The sequence below is a fragment of the Lactuca serriola genome, chromosome 4 (assembly GCF_051521515.1).
Source record: "Lactuca serriola cultivar US96UC23 chromosome 4, Lser_US96UC23_V15, whole genome shotgun sequence".
Taxonomy (NCBI): Eukaryota; Viridiplantae; Streptophyta; class Magnoliopsida; order Asterales; family Asteraceae; genus Lactuca; species Lactuca serriola.
In genome coordinates this window covers 93,112,705-93,130,331 of record NC_136411.1, presented here as the reverse complement: position 1 = coordinate 93,130,331, position 17,627 = coordinate 93,112,705, and positions in this window count along the sequence as shown.

Sequence of the window (17,627 nt, the reverse complement as noted above, 5' to 3'; positions counted from 1 at the left end):
AAGCCTCGAGAAAAGAAGACATGGATAGATGATCCAACTCACTAGCCAACACCACCACCACCGCCGTCCGCTGATCCATCAACTGACAAGGACCGAATTATTAGTGACTTGAAAAACAAGGTCGGTCAATTGATAAATGACGTTCATGAATGTTGCGAGAAGTTGCGGTCTCAGGATGAACGTTTAAGGTCTCAGGATAAGCGTTTAGCCGAGCATGACACTACTTTAGCCATGCTTCGAAAACTTATCAATAAGATTCTAGGAGAAAATGTTGGTACCTCAAAGGGGGTGGATGTACATTCTTAATTATTTCATCGTTTATGGTCGTTATGTTTTTGCATCGTTTATAAGTTTACATTATTGAACCGTACAAGCATACTACAATGACGATGACCTATGGGAGCATAATTATGTCTTAAGCACCCCCGAAAAGTTGTTGAATGATGACCCTGAGTAGTCGTTTTCGGGTATTCCATTGTCGAGTGTAGAAGAGATTCCATGGGATGAATACAAAACACTTTCGCCAACACCTCTTAAGCGTTCTAAGCGCCAAAAATTTATGTCCATATGTTATAAGTCGCCATGGATACAACCAACACCGTTGGACAATCTTGTAGAGCCTACCGTACATAGTGTATATAAAGAACATGATGGTTTGCTGTTATTTTCTCACAGTTATTTGACTAGTTTTTCTTTGCTTGAGTTTTAGACATGGTTATATGCAAATATTCATGGAGGATGGTTGTCATGTGATATAAGTAATATAAGTATTTGATCATTACATACTACGCTACTAAAGACAATACTTACTTTACTGCAAAAAATTAATCAGCAGCACATCATGACGTGGATCTCATTGTTGCTAGAGTGTAGATCGGATGATGCTCGATGGATGGTTATATTTTCAACTTTCAACATTGATACATCTGATAGGAGTGACATGGTTGACAGATCCGTTTACCCAGCTTGGGCAGAGTGTCATATGGTATAATTTTGTTTGGATTACATTACCTAAGTTTTTATATACTAATTAATTATTTCTAACATTTTTTTATAGCTTTACTTCCCAATAAATATACCACAAACTCATTGGTTTATGTGTGCTATTGATTTGACGACATTCAAAATGACTATATACGATAGTCAATGGAAGGGCCGCTATTGTTCGGAAGAAGAGGATTTGTTTATGGTTATGGGAACTGGCATCCACAAACTGCTAGTGAGAGTCAACTACTGGGGTACCGAACCATCGTATTCAATCCCACTTGAGATCTTCAAGATGACCCTCGAAAAAGGCCCCAGACATACCACAACAAATTGACAGCAGAGGGGATTATGGGGAGTTTTGTGTTGGTTCCAAGAGGCGTTGATCACCGGGGAATCAATTTCTGTAGAGGGTAGAACTAGTCCATGGGCTTTAGGTTATCGAAAACGACTAGGGGAAATTTTTTAGGGTACAAAGACAAAGATAATTTAAACATTGTATTTCATATGAACTACCAAAACATCCTTTATTTAGTTTGTATATTTATTAGTTGTTTGGTTAGTTTAATTTCATTTTATATTTCATAAAACAAAAAGGTATACATTTTATAAAAGAAAAACTTCTCGAAAGTAATGAAGTCCTTGATTGGAAGACCACACACAATTTCATTTTTCACAAGACGATTGAGGTTCTTGGCATTTGCATGGCCGAGTTGACGATTCCAGAGCATGGCATTGTGTTCAGAAACTTTTGAGAAAAGACCAATAACTTGGTCGGGAATGTTATGATTCATGTCAATGATGTAAGCATTTTCATCCCTTTTTGACCTTACCAAACTCCAATCTTATGGAATGATGATTCCAGGCTTCAGGATGAGACATTCTTTGTTCATAAAATGACCTGAATAGCCTTTATAACAGATCTGAGATACACTCAACAGATTGTGTTTCAACTCGGGAGCATAGTTCACATTCTCAAAGCTAAGCAAACCATTCGTCACAGTACCCTTCTGAGTGATCTTTCCACCTTTTCCTCCTGCAAAGGAAACATAACCCTTATTAAAGTTTTGAATGTCGTGTAGTTGGGAAATGTCCCTTATCATGTGCCTAGAACAACCACTATCGACACAGCAAGGTCTGATGATATTCCTCCATAGCTGTTTATGCACGTTGCGTGAGATTAGTTATATTTTGGAACCCAGGCCATAGAAACACTGGGTTTTCCTGTTCTATCAACAAAATTAACTTTTTCACTTTCAAATTCATATTGATTACCAGATGCATGCAATGGACTCTAAGGTGATTGGGTGGATATTTTTTGGGCACCCATTGCTAATTAGGTTTAGAAACATTAACAGGTCATTTTGAAAAAGTTTTCTTTGTTTTTGATCATTTGGGTATGCGTCTATGACTAGATGAAGTTCCAGACGATGACTTTGATGAAACTGATCTTGGCTTAACCAATTTCGGTTTCGTTAAAGTGCCTGTTGAATTTTTGTTCATACCCTGTTTGTTCTTTTCACGTTCAACCCAACTTCTTTCTTTATTAATGTTCCAATCACCATCACTTGAATGAGATCTCGATGACTTTATTTTGAGAGATCTTCCTCTTGACTCATTCTTCCTACCTTGTGCATAATAGGGAACATAGCCACGGTTTGGACAATTTCTCACGATGTGACCAGGAGTTCCATAATGGAAAGGTGTATGTTTCTTCATATACAAGCTGGTACCAATCGTTCTATTGTTTCTACAAGCACACGTGCATTGTTCAGTCCATTTAGCTAACTTAGATGGCTTATATTTGCTAGTGACAGGTTTATTACAGTTAGATTTCTCAAGCACACCAACACATTTATCAGAAACAAAGGAATTATCAATTTTCAAAACAGAATTATCAGAAACTACAACATCATTTTTCAAAACAGAAACATAAACAAAATTCTTTAAATTAGAAATTTCTTTCACAGAATCAGTTTGCAAATCAAAATTATTATTGAAAACTCTTTCTCCAGCTGCCTGCTTGCCTTGAACTAAGGATGAATCTGCATATGAAGTAGAGACATTAGTATCATTCACCCTAGAGCTATTTTCTGTCACAATCATAGCAGGTTTACCATACTGAAGATGTGCTTCCCTGTCTATTTCTTCTTGTGTCATAGGGATGGAGGTGTTGTTATAATTAAAATGAGGAGGAACACTATCATACCCTATACCCCTTTGCTGATTATCTTTAAATTTTAGTTGATTTTCAATCATTGACTCAACTTTCTTACTTGACACATCAAATTTTTAAAATTAAAATCTGCATTTTCAAACTTATTTTTTAAAGTTTCAAGTTCGTCAATCAAGCTAGCAAGCTGTTTCTTAACATATTTAAAATTCTCACATTTGATCCTATATTCCTCTTGAATTTTTCTTAAGTCCTTGATTTTGGCCTCTAGTTGTTCTTTCAGAGGTTTTTAACCCTTATTAAGGTTATAGCCTTCGTACTTAAGGTCCTCATTTTCTCTACGTAACAAATCAAGTTGATCACAAAGAAATTTAATAATACCCATGCAATTTTTAGAGCAAGAAAGTTCACTGACCTAAATCGTTTCAGGAGTGGTGGATAGCATGAAAGCAAATTGTAGTTGCATCATATCTGTCTATGCATCTTCTTCAACATTTTGATCAGGAAGCTCACTTATCTGTGCCATATTAAAAGTCTCAGGCCCTAAAATGTTCAATGCTTAAATCTAATCTTCCAAATCAAAAGTCTGAGCCACCACTTCCAGGTTTGCAGTTTCGCTGTTGGTAGCAGCTCGTCGATTATTCCCAACTGGCACCATCGTCCTATCATGGTTCTCTCTTCTTTCTGGCTTTGGACAATCACAAGCAAAATGTCCTGGTTCGTGACAATTGAAACACCTCACCTTTCCTCTATTAAAACCAACTTTCTTTTCCCCATTCATAACCCAGTTTTTCTTCCCAGTCTTCTTAGCAATTTGCTTAGCCCTGAATACATTCATTGCAATTTTCCATGTGATATCCATTTTTTCACATCTTCTAGGTGAATTTGATCAAGGTCCGCGAATGAGATTTGAGGAGGCAAATCTCCAACTAGAAAAAGCATTGTAACAATTCACAAGGCCAGAAGCTAGAGTCATGTTTTCTTCAGCTTCCTTAAGAGTTGAGATTGGGACAGGCATTGGGATAGGCACCTTTGAGGAAGCTGATTGTTGATATGTTATGATAGGAGCTTTTGAGGAGGAGGCAGAATGTTGATAAGACATAGATGGTGGAATAACATGGGTTTGTGGAACAGTGAAAGCTTGAGTTTGTGGAATAGTGAATGATGAAAAAGAATTGTTTGATGAAATTCCCAAATTTCCTGTGGAGTAGGAATTCACATGGTTTATCTCGTGCTGCTTATCATCCAAATCACAAGCTTTGATTATATCCATAGTTTCAGCAAGAGTGAGCCTGTTAAGATCCTTGGTTTTCTTGATAACAGAAACATTCATATCCCATGACTTGGGAAGTGAGTTCAACAATTTCTTGTTTATCTCCGAGCATGGTACAAAAATTCCAACAGTACTCATTTCAGTAGTAAGAGTGATGAATCTTTGTAGTTGGGCCTCAAGAGTCTCCCCAAGCACATGATTGAACATATTAAACTTTTGATGGAGCATGTCCTGTCTGCTCTGTTTCATGTCATCATTACCTTCATAAACCTCTATTAATGCTTCCCAAAGTGCTTTGGCAGAATCATATTCCTTGGATCCTTGAGCGATGTCAGGGGATAAAGCCATTGTCAGAGTTGCAAGTGCCTTTTTCTGTTCCTCAAAATTTTCAAAATCCCCATCAGTGTAGTTTTCCACATTTTTGTCAGTGATAGTTCCATTCTCAAGTGTTGTGATAATTCTAATTGGGCCTCTAAGAATGCTTCTTCATATCTTAAAGTCTTTGATTTTGATGTACTTCTAAATCCTGTATTTCGATTCTGGAAACCCTTCTACTGATAAGAGACGCGAAATTCTCATAGTGGTTCCCATAATTTAATCCAGTTCTTGATTAATTGCATTGCGTTGAGGTTCCATTTAAAAAAAAGAAGTTAATTGATTAAAAAAACTTGTCCAATAATTAAAGAAAGTCACACAAAAAACTGATTAAATGATTTCGGCCGAAAATCGATTGCAGCCAAAAATGGATTTTGGCCGAAAACTGATTACAGCCGAAAATGGATTTTGGCCGAAAACTAGCAAGAACGCTCTACCGAAAACGCCTAGATCTCATAGAAAATGATGATTTCAAATATATTTTCGATCCTTTTTGCCTTGAATCCTCGACGAACAACAAAGTGCAACGACAACAATGAATAATTTGTAATAAGAAGCTTAAAACAGTTTCAAATATAAGCCTGAATGAATCAAAATCAGTCAAAAACAAGGTTGATCACGGTTGACACTAGATTGACTCTGATACAATTTGCAAGTCCCAAAACAATGAACTAACTAGTGATCAAACAATTTGAACAAGCTAAATGATAAATCAAGAAAGAGAAGAAGTGAGATCAATCCAAATGCACATGATTGTATATTCAATGAATCGTAAAGTACAATGGATCTTACACACAACTATGACTGAAAACAGCTAACCAAAAATTGTTCATCTAAGACTCCTATTTATAGGGAACACAAACAAGAAACTAGTTTACATCCGAAAACACCAAGGGATCGAAAACGGAACGTTTTCGGTCCAACCAACCGAAAACCCAATTGATGCCCCAAAAAGAACAAACAAAACCTAACAGATAAATGTCTAGTACAAACCAACAAAATTAGGTCCTAACATATATATATATATATATATATATATATATATATATATATATATATAGGTTCGGTGTTGGTGAGGACTGAGAGAACAATTCTTCACCACCCATTTCGTCGATGGCACAAATGTCAATCCCAAATACTTGGCTGTGGTGCGTTCACATACGACCCACGTCCGTAGTAACTAATACGGACTCGGGGATTTTATCACGTGCGCTGAAAGTCGATGAAACATCATTTAAGTGAATTTTATTATTTATATTTCTTTTATTTAGGTTTTTTTCATTTTTTTTATTTTTCAATTTTGCGTCAAAAAAACTTCAAAAAAATAAAAATTAAATAGATATATGTTCTGTTTTAACGTTTATATTTTAAGTATTTTTTTATTTTATTAGTTTTTTTAATTGTTTTTTTTTTCTTTGTTTTTTTAAATATATTACTTCATACTTGAAGCTACTAGTGTTTTTCTTTGATTTTTTTTATTTTTTAAACTAAATATCGATTTAAGTTTTTAATGTTTAATAATTATAAAATTTTAAATAAGAAGAATATTAAGGATCATAATATTTTCTGTACATACTTTTTTTGAATCATATTATTTTTGGATCATAAATTGTGGAATCATATTATTTTGAATCAAATCATTTTTGAATCGTGTGATTTTGGATTAATAGTATATTCAATTAAATATAGTTTTTGTTAAAAAAAATTTATGGATCATTATATATTTGAATCATTAATTTTAAATTATAAAAGCTATAATTAAGGATTATAAAATATTTTTAGATTATAAATGAAGGATCATAAACAAGTTAAATCTAAAGTTTTATTTTAGTTATTAATATTTTGAATAATCACATTTTAGATCAGATTATATTCAACATTTTTTTAAATAGTATTTCTTAAAATTATAAATAAATATTCAAAAAATTATTTTGAAATAATTTTTTATTAAGTTACTTGTATATTGAATAGAAATATCACTTAAATTTCATTTTTGTGGAAACTTTTTTGTGGGATTTAAAAAAAAATCAAATTTTTATTAACAAAAAACTAAATAAAAAAACAAAAAAAATACCCATTAACTATGTGGTGGACACATGTCTTGGTGATGTGGAGAGTTTTGGCGTGTCCGAGGATTGTAGTTTAGAGTATTGTCCTTCCTCGTTCCATATTACATCCCTAGCTTTTGAAAAACTTACACAATCATCCATTGACTTTTAATAAGTAATCATTCTTTCACAATGAATCTTAACCATCCAATTTCACAAATAAACGACAAAGATTTGTCTTCACACTCCTTGTTTTTCTGAGTCTTGGTTTGATCCAACTTTTATTTATATATATATATATATATATATATATATATATATATATATATATATATATATATATATATATATATATATGAAAAATTAAATATTTTCTTATATTTTCTTTGTACCTGACCATTCGATTTAAAGAATTAAAGGTTGTGATCTTAAGATACATCAATTTTATTAAGATCAAGAAATGATTGTTACCTATATTTTCGGCAACCAAGTAAAATTAATTAAAAAAAATAAATTGAATAAAAATTAGTACAAATCTTACATTTATAGGAAAATAATAACGTATTTTTTAAAGAAATAATATTCTATGAGAATTAAAGAGTAAGACATGATTTACAATATATAAATGTCATTCTTGTAGAAAAATAAATGAACTACAAATGGTTAAATATATTTCATTCTGTAGATTAATAAATGAACTACAAATGGTTAAATATATTTTATTCTTTATATAAATGAAAAACCTCTTGTGGAATTGTGGTGCTCGAGTTCTATACCACTACAAATATTTTATATAATATAAGAAATTCTTAAACAATACAGTGTTCCAACTTTAAAACATTTCAAAAATTTTATACAACTAAAGAAATTTTGAACAATTAAACATTCTTTAAGAGTTTTTGAAGAATAAAAAGTCTAAACTTCTTGTGTGTTCACTTTCTCCAAACGATATAGAGTAGTACATGCATCATTATCTTCCACTATTATCTAGGGCAAATTGCAAGAAATTCATTATATTACTATACAATTTTGATTTTGACATCAATTTTTTTTATTAATTATGTCACTATATTTACAATTTGGTTGCAATATCAACCAAATGACCGGTTCTCCCGGTAACCATTTTTTCCAAATTGTAATAAGGTCATTAAGTTTACCAAAATTTTGATTATGACACTTAGTTTTAAATTGTAAGAAAGTCACTATATTACCACAAAATTTAAATTTTTATATCGAGTTTTTTTCTCAATTATGAAATTAGATTTACAATTTTGTTGCAATGTCAACCAATTGACCGATGCAGGAGATGTTATTGTAGTCTAGATGCTTGATTTATACAACCAATAAATGAAGGTCGATCCAATACTTCAAACTCACTTATAAGTTAATAAAAAGGGTATGGTTACCCTTTCTGGAGATGCTATTGTGGTTTAGACTCTCGATTTGTACAAATAGTAAATAAAGACCCCTACAAGCTTGATCTAAGACCCTATAACATCGATTTGTACAACAAAGAAATGAATAGTCGTACAAAGTCGATTTATTTTCACAACAAATATGTGAAGATCCCTACAAAATCGCTTATTAACCATTTGACTGGTTAGCATCACCCTAGCCAATTACCAAATAAGTGACATTACAAAATTGTGATGTGGAAGCCACATAAGATCTTATGTGCTAGGATTGAGGTGCAAATATAAGGTTTGTATGGAACCCAATTTCCCATTCTTTTTTGGTCGATCCAGTGGTTTAAACTCCCTTAAAATTCAGTGAAAAGGTTGTACTCACCCTTTAGGTGACATGTAACATCGATTTCCCAGTACGTAATTTAATCTACTTTTTGAATTTGATCAATTAGATAAAATATGAAACCTAACTAGATTTATTAAAAAGGGGGAACGGTGCGCCTATAAAGGGAAAAGTGAGCTTGTAGTTTTCAAGGATCCATCTCCTTTTAGTTACTTAGGTTTGTTGCTTGAACCTTTTAAGTTCATAAAGTTTGGGACATTATCCCTTCCTTCAATCCATGCAAGTGTTGGAGGTGTTTTTAGGTCTTTTGGATTAAGTCAAAAAAAATTGTGAAATTAGCTTGAGCGCAATGCGCTTTTCTTGGTCACGACGCAGTTTTAGGGCTTTCCTATCACACCTGTTTTAAGCCTCTGAAATCGACTATTTTATCCGTCTATGTATGTAGGGAACCCAGGAGAACATGCCATGCTTTTTGAACAGAATGTTCACCCTTAAGTGTTAATGGGTTAAGCACTTGACCCTTAAGTTCCGGCTTTAAAATTTCCGGATCTGGTAATTAATAGCTTCATAATGGATAAAGATTCCAACTTTAAACTTTAGGACGGTACAAACAACCAAGATCTAAACTTTAAGTATCAAATAGTACATGAATGAATCTTTCTCGACTTTATACATTAAGTCGAAGCCTCCAACTTTAAGATATAAATCAATGTAACACCCATAAAATCATGCCAAAATTTAAACTTTTCCAAAACACTTAAAACCATTTAACATTACAAATTTTGTTTTCAAAATAATAAATACCAGAGTATCCTAGTATCTAATCATAAAATCATAACAGCAGGAGGAGCGGTACGATCTTGTCTTCGCCTTCCTGTGATCACCAGAAGTACCTGAAACAACAAACTGAAACTGTAAGCCCGAAAGCTTAGTGAATTACCCCCAAAATACCAACCTCATATAATCATAATCATATCATATCAACAAATACAGAACAACCATGCATCTCGAGTCTACAATGTGACCGGTCCACCCACACTAAGCCTTCAGTCCACCTGGTCCACTCCTTGAGTCTACAGTACGACTGGACTGCCCACACTAGGCCTTCAGTCTATCTAGCCCACTCTCTGAGCCTCGACACGTATGGACCACCCTCTTGGGCCTTCAATATATCTGAACCGCTTGTTGGGCCTTCGACCTGACTATGTGGCCTCCTGGTCCTGTAGTGTATCCGGTTCGCCCTGTGTATGTTGGCCTACAACACGAAGCAGGACCCGCCTCAACCCAACCCCCATACCAATCAAACAATCATGTGCACATAAATATTATATGTTATTATGTATATAACAAATAATCATACCAATCTAACAAATCACTAACATAGCAACCATCCTATCTACAGGATACCGACCTAATCGGTCACTAACATAGCATCATCCTACATACCAGGATACCGACCTAAACCAGGTCGCTATTATAATACCATCCTAACTACTAGGATGCAGATCTAGCATATCAATAAACATATTAAGAAATTACCTGGATACAACTTCGATAAAGGGTCGGCCTTGGTGCCTTAGACCCTGTTGATATAGTGATGATAAATCACCTCGCAATGTCGGTCTGAACTGAAGTACCAACTCCCGAAGTGTTGTCACGCCGAAAATCCCGAACTATCCAAAATAACAAATGTTGAGTCAACATATGGGCTAACAATCCTGACTAAGGGTCCCTATAGTTCATTTTGTATTTTCTCTAACTTGGGCCAAGGCCCAAAACCATATCCATGATCCAAAAGTCCACATATACAAAACCTATTATTAGCCCAAATTACCAAATTAGGCCCAACTCCCTAATTGGGCCTAAATCCAAGATCCATTATCAAAACCTGGTTCAGCAAACCCAAGCCTAACCAGTCTAAACACAGCCCATAACCCGAAGCCCAAAAGACAAAAGCACAACAGAGGAAGTATGTGGGGCGTACTCCTCTGTTACGCTGGGCGTACTCTCCTGATGTTGACCACAATCGGGGTGGTTGACCTAGTACGCTGGGCATACTGGATTTACGCGAGGCGTACACGCGACTGAACCAAAATTCTCCTAAGTGCTTAATGGCTTCAGCACTTAAGCCTATATTTCAGATTCATCGACCAAAAGTGTCTGCGAACCATAAAGTCTCAAACTTTATCACTTGGGACATCCAAACATCTCTTAATCCAAGGTCTTAATCCATTAAGACCTTTCTACTACATGCATGGGACATCTAAAGCCATTTGGACCTCATTTTTACTACTTAAGACCTCTACATGAGTCTGAAAGGACAACTTATCTTGTCCAAAATGCAACATACACCAAAATAGGGTTTTGGGACAAGAAATGGTTCCATAAAGCTAGAATGGCTAGATCTAGAAGAAATAGGCACAAAGGTAACAACTTTATACCTTCTAGAGCTCCCAAAGCAGATGATGAACCAAGATCTACAAGCCTATCTTCCCTCCTTGACTCCTTTATCCACAAGCTTCTTCTTAAAGGCACAAGAACACACTTATAAGCTCAACAATGGTCACTAGGAAGCTAGGGTTTTCTCAAGACGGCTAAGGGAGGTTTGGAGGCTGAAAGAGATGAGAGGGAAGGGTACATAATGTGCTTAAATACTCCACAAACCCTAAAAGTTAGGCTTTCATCCTGGCATATGTATGCCCAACATAAACATGCATATGCCCAGTGTACTAGGGCGTGCCCTAGTACGCTTAACGTACCACGTGTACGCCCGATGTACTACTTAAACTCCCAAACTTACCATTTTGCCACTAGGGCCTCCTTTTGCCACTCCCTTCTAAACCAAGGGCCAAAATGCCCTAATTAAAACCTCAGGGATGAATTTGAAGCTACTGGAAAAATGGTATGTTACAACTCTCCCCCTCTTAAATTTAATTTCGTCCTCGAAATCATTCCTTACCATTCCCGACAACCCGACATCCTGAGGGCACCCCCATAACCATGACATATGATGAATATTGAAGGAGACTAAACCCAACGGGGATCTTTTCGTTTCAGAGAAGATGAATCCACAAACCCAAGCAAAACACAACCTTACCTTACCTAAAAACCTGCAATCTAGAAACCTGAATTCGGTTTACCTCCCTGACAGATCACTCATTCTAACCATCTGTAGATCTCTTCCGAACACTACTAACGGATTATTCAACACTGGGGTCCTAAGGTTTCTACCTGGACATAGAACCATGGATCATATCCTACGGAACCCTTATGCCAATGACTTACCGTTGGTCCATACCATGTATCTTGGCCTACTGCATGGAGCAGGACCGTGTCATCCTGATGAAGCATAACATGCCACCTACTAGACCATTATGATAGATGTCGACATAATACCGACGATAACCTGCCATGTCACTTCTTGCCGCCCACCACTTCCATGAAATACTGTACCACAAGTGATTACCACCATCAAAAATACCTACCACTACCGGCCCACCGGTACGTCACTCAAATCTTACCCATGCCACCCTACAGGTTGGAATACCAATATTCCAAGTCAATTCAACCATCGAGTTGAAATTATTAGGGTTTGTTGGCCTACCGACTCAACACTACTTGTAACATCCCATTCAATTAAATAAATAAGTAGATAAAGATTTATTTAATGAATAATAACCCTAAAATAAATAATATTTAGCGGGGTGGTGGTATTGGGGAGCCAATTGATAAAAATTTAGGTTTTGGGGGTTGAATGTGTAAGTTTGGATTTATTTGCAAAGGGTTTTAGAAGTTAGGGTGTATTTGATAAGTTTTGGACCTAAATTGTAAGGAAATTATTGAATCAGGGGTTAAAAGGGAAATTTTGGATGAAAATTGAAGAGAATTTGGTGTGGGGGGCTGATTTTGTACAAGTTCAAAAAATTGGAGTGGGACACGGGTTATACATGGTGCTCATTCCATCACCCTGTTACATTGACTTCCCTAACCCTAGGGCATGAAGCTTCAGCCGCTGCCATACGTGAGTGGCTAGCCGTCACCCCTCCTCTTCCCGCCGTTCCGATGAGACGAAGCCGCCCACCGTGGAGCGCCACCACTATGCTGTTGTCGGAGATGACACAGGCATCAGAGAATAACTGTGACCGATTGTCATTTTATGGATTAAGTCCTTAATAGGTTAAGTGAGAACGCAAAACCCTAATTGTCATTTTATGTGAAAACCCTAATTTTTCTTAGGCCTTGAGTTGAGCCTTTTTATTGGTCTTTGGTGATTAGGCCATTGATGAGCCATCCAAGAGCAGTCATGTGGACTAGAATATTTAGATGGGCTTTAGGGTAAGGCCCATGTGAGGGTTTGCGCCCAATTTGGAAAATTGGGCTATTGTTGGGCCATTAAAGAATTTTTGTGAACCCATTTCGTATTGGGCCTTGGTAGGCCCATTGGGTTTGGATTATTTATGGACCAGAGTGGTGGACCATATTTAGACCTAATAATGTGAAGGTTGTTCTTAGATCCTAATCGGCCTTATTTGTGGGTTTGGCTTATTGATAGAAACCAAAGTGTAGCAATAGCATTTATAGGATCTGTTCGCCATCCGAGGTGAGTCTTCTCACTATACTTACCTATGTTGTAATTTGTGTGTGACCAGAGGGTCTTATTCTTGTTCATGACCAGGGGGTCTTATTTACACTATTGACCGGAGGGTCTTAGTATATTATTGACCGAAGGGTCACTATACATTGTAGACCGGAGGGTCTTAGTACATTATGGACTATAGGGTCTTGTTTGTTTATAATGTGATATGTATTATCGTGCATACTGTCTTTGTGACTTATGTTGTTATAGTAATCAGTGTATATGTTGATCTTATGTGCATATACTATGTATTGAGATATCCTGCTTATCTGTGTATTGAAATATTCTACTTATTGTCTTGTGATATGTATGTTGTGTTTTATTGAGTTACTGAGCTGAGGGACCAGAGGGTTCATCTGAGTTGTGGGACCAGAGGGTCCCATTGAGACATATTGACCAGAGGGTCTTATAGAGTTATAGCCTAGAGTGGCTAATGACTTGTGTGTGGTATTCGGGGAACTCACTAAGCTTCGTGCTTACCATGTTATGTGTTTCGGGTACTTCTCAGGATCACGGGAAGGCAACGACTCGATTGTACACACGAGATAAAGAGTTATCTTTTGGAGGATCATAGATTATTAATCAAATAATTATGGAATTATTTTTTGAGATTTTTGTGAAATTTATTATGAGAATTTTTGTAATTTAAAAATGAAAAAATTTGTTTGAAAATTTACGGTGTTACAAGTTGGTATCAGAGCCTTGGTTTGAGGGGTTCGGATGCACCTTCGGGTATATCTGGACTCAAACTGAGGATTTGAGAAAATTCTTCAAAATAAATGATTTTCTAAAACAAGCAAGATTTTCTAAGGGAAAAACGAGAAGCAGCAGTGTGTACAATCAGCTAGAGCCCAAACGGTGATTTCCCTAAATACCCTTACTTATTTGTGAATACCCTTACTTATTTGTGTTATAAGTTATTATTGAGATATTAGAGATGTCTGCTAGAAGATAGGCTAGGTATTTCATATATTAGGGCTAGAGTTGCCTGATTTGTGATTCCTTAGCCTAGGAGTTGTTGTTATCTATGATGTGCTTTGAGTATGTGCGGAGTAATTGTATCCAACAGGAATCTTTTAGAGAGAATTTTGAGTAAAGGAGTAATCTAGGAGAGATACCTAGATGAGCATTGGAGGAGCTTATTGAGGGAGTGGTTAGATACTTGTGAGGGGTAGGGATGCTTGAGTTTGGTGATACCTTTTGATTATGAGTAGAGCAAGTGGAGTGGCAACCTAAAGTGGTTTTACGTGCTGGTGGAGATTATACGATGCCCGGATGTTGCTTGCTTTATGCCTTACGAAACTCTTGATGATGGGAGTCAGTTACCAAGTGAATATGACGATATTCAGGAGGTAGATGGCTGACATCATAAGGAGTTCTTCAGTAGCTGACGGAAGAGAAGTGTGAAAACCTAGGAAGAGTCTAGGGAGTGACCTTGTCAGATGAGTATGCTGATAGAGGAGTGTATTCGTGAAAGAGAGATCAGGTATGACGGGATCAGTGATTGAAGGGGCTGAGCAGCTACTTAGGAAATCTGGGATGATTCGTGTGGAAAGTGTGGGTAGATGTGGCATGTAGTATGGGCCCATACTAATGAAAGTAGACGACCCATACTCGATACAGGGAAAATTCTAGGACTTCTAAGTAGCAGAATGAGAGGTAATCACATGGTTCGAGTACCATGATCCGTAGCAGATTGAGAGGTGATCACGTGGTTCGAGTACCAGGATTTGTGGCGGTTAGTGCTTCTGGTGTTACCGGTTATTATGATTAAGAACAGATATGACGGAGTGTGGGGCCAAAGAGCCATGTTGACGGGCTTCAAAGGGAGTGTACCTTGAGGTGGGAAAATGAGATGTCAGTCAGAGTCGCATGACTCAGGGATGAGTAGAGGTGGTATTTCATGGAGGATTACGATTTGAGCTACGCAGTCGGCCGGTAGCGGAAATGCCACTTCTTGTAACTGCAGTGTGCTATTTCTGTGAGGAGCAGAAGGGATATTGGGTTTCTGGTCTAGAGTTGGAGGTAGAGCCTGTGAGGTAGCAAGAGCGGTGACCTTTTCACCGGAGTATTTGGGAAGTATCTTTGCTGCGAGGTATTATTATACCAGAAAAGAGTCATTAGTGGGACTGAGATGTATGAGAACAAGGGGGTTCCTTATTGGGGGAAAGGTACTTTTATTAGCAGTTCCTGGCTGTTAAAAAGAGTATATCGGGGCGGTGGCCCTCGTGGTCTACGTGATGTATCGACAATGAGAATGAGGTCTATTGCTTTTATGAATTTTTCCCGATTTTGGAAGCGAAGAAAGGAGTCAGTGTCGAAGTACGTGATAATGCATTGTTTTTAGATTTTGAGTCAGATCTAATGTGGAACAGTGGGGTATCCGGCGGTGTGTCGTTATGAGGCTTCAAGTTGATTGGAGGCAGTCACATGGCGAGGATTCCGAGGTTTACATATGGGGTTCGGGGTACTTGGAGTTATTTGGTCATTTTCCAGAAAGTCAGCTCGTGTTGTGTGGTATGTCCCCTGAGTTGGGAATGATACATCTGGAGAGCGAGTTTGTAGTGTGGTTAAATAGGTATGACATTGGGCGATTGTTCGGACCCTAAGTGGGGACGAATGTGGTATTTTGTTGGGAGGATCATCACTCTATTCAATTTGGGGATTAGAGGTTTGGGTGTCAGGAACCTGCGGTGCTGTCACATGAGACTTGGGTTTAGTGGTGGATGAGGCAAGGCGCAGAGCAAGATTATGCATATTGTACGTGTCCAGGAAAGAATGAGTGTATCCATGGCGAGTAGCCGTTGGTCAGGAATCTTATTGTGGTCAAGGATTCTTCAGGGTTGCAATGGTTGAGTTCGAGGCGGTTGGTTCGTCGAGGTCCAGTTTCGATTGTTAAGATTTGATAGTTAATGTATAGACTGTATCTATACTCCGAGAGGAGCAACATTGGATTTTTCAATTAGTTTCAGAGTTATTATGAGTAGCTTCGCATAGGTTTTGATCAATAATAGGATGGGGTTTTGGATGATCGTTAATATGATCTCAGTCCTTGACGATTTCTCCATGTTACAATTTGTGAGTAGAGTATTATGAGGTTATGAGTTGTGCGAGAAGAAGGTCAATGGTCGTATCAAGACATTGTGAGATTCGATGATGGTGTATCGGGGTATCTGAGTATGATGCCCTAAGTTGTTGGGTTACTTTTAGACTCGAGTTTATGGTATGATAAGTGGAGTATTAACTAATTATTTTTCTAGTGGGAACCCATCAACTGATTGTTCGGACGGGGATTGTCCAAGAATGTGAAATTGTATCGAGAGAAGTATGTTGTTGCTACATTGGGCGTCACGAATGGTGATGCCCAATCTGGGTGGGTGGGTGCACCTGTCCATGATGGATCACGGAGCATAAGTTCAATGAGAGCAATTTGGTGATGGCTTAATGATGAGATTGTGGGGTGGTAAGAGAATGGAAGGATCCAGGTGGGAGTAATCACTTTGTAATATCCGTAAAAAACATGGGGAGAACCCATAGCGTGTGAGGGAGTGATGTAAGCCTGCGGGGAGCCGTAGCATTCACAAGTGAACGAGTAAGTCATGTAAGTCTGCGGGGAGCCGTAGCATTCACGAGTGAGCAAGTAAGTGGTGTAAGCCTGCGCAGAGCCGTATCCTTCAAGAGTGAGTGAGTAAGTGATGTAAGACTGCAGGGAGTCGTAGCATTCACGGGTGAGTGAGTAAGTGATGTCAACCTGCGGGGAGTTGTAGCATTCATGAGTCAGTGTGAGAGTATCGTAAGACTACGGGAATCCGTAGTATTCCCCTGTTAGAGCATGACAAAGAGGAGTTCTGAGGCTTAGGTAGCCTTGGCGATTGAGTCTTTGGGAACCTGGTGGCCGGATCAGGAGCGAGACTGGGGTCTCCATGATGGTCAGGATCCGTTATATCTTGAATTGGGAAGAGGTTGTTGCAAATTGAAAGAAATAGGAAAGGTGATGTATGCGTAGATTCACGGATCACAAGCTATGAGTTGAGTATCAGATTGGGGGTAAGCGGTTCCCAATTCTGCTGTCGAATCTGACTCCCAAGTTCGATTTGGCCTTGTTGGTATAAAATATAGATGAGTTGAGATTCCGGATTTCTAATGAGTTCATTTTCAGTGATTACGGGTTCCAACTGATGTTCTAGACCTATGAAGTTTGGTTCGTTTGGCTTGAGAAGGACCGTAGGACGCATAGAGTTATTAAGCGTCATAGGACAAAGGTTAGGAGTGGTGAGTGACTAGAAATTGGTTGTAATAATTGCTTGGAGTAAAGTGAACTTAGTGGCTGCATGTACAATGTGGTTGGTTGAGATAGCTCCGTCGAATTAGACGGATGGGTTTATGTCC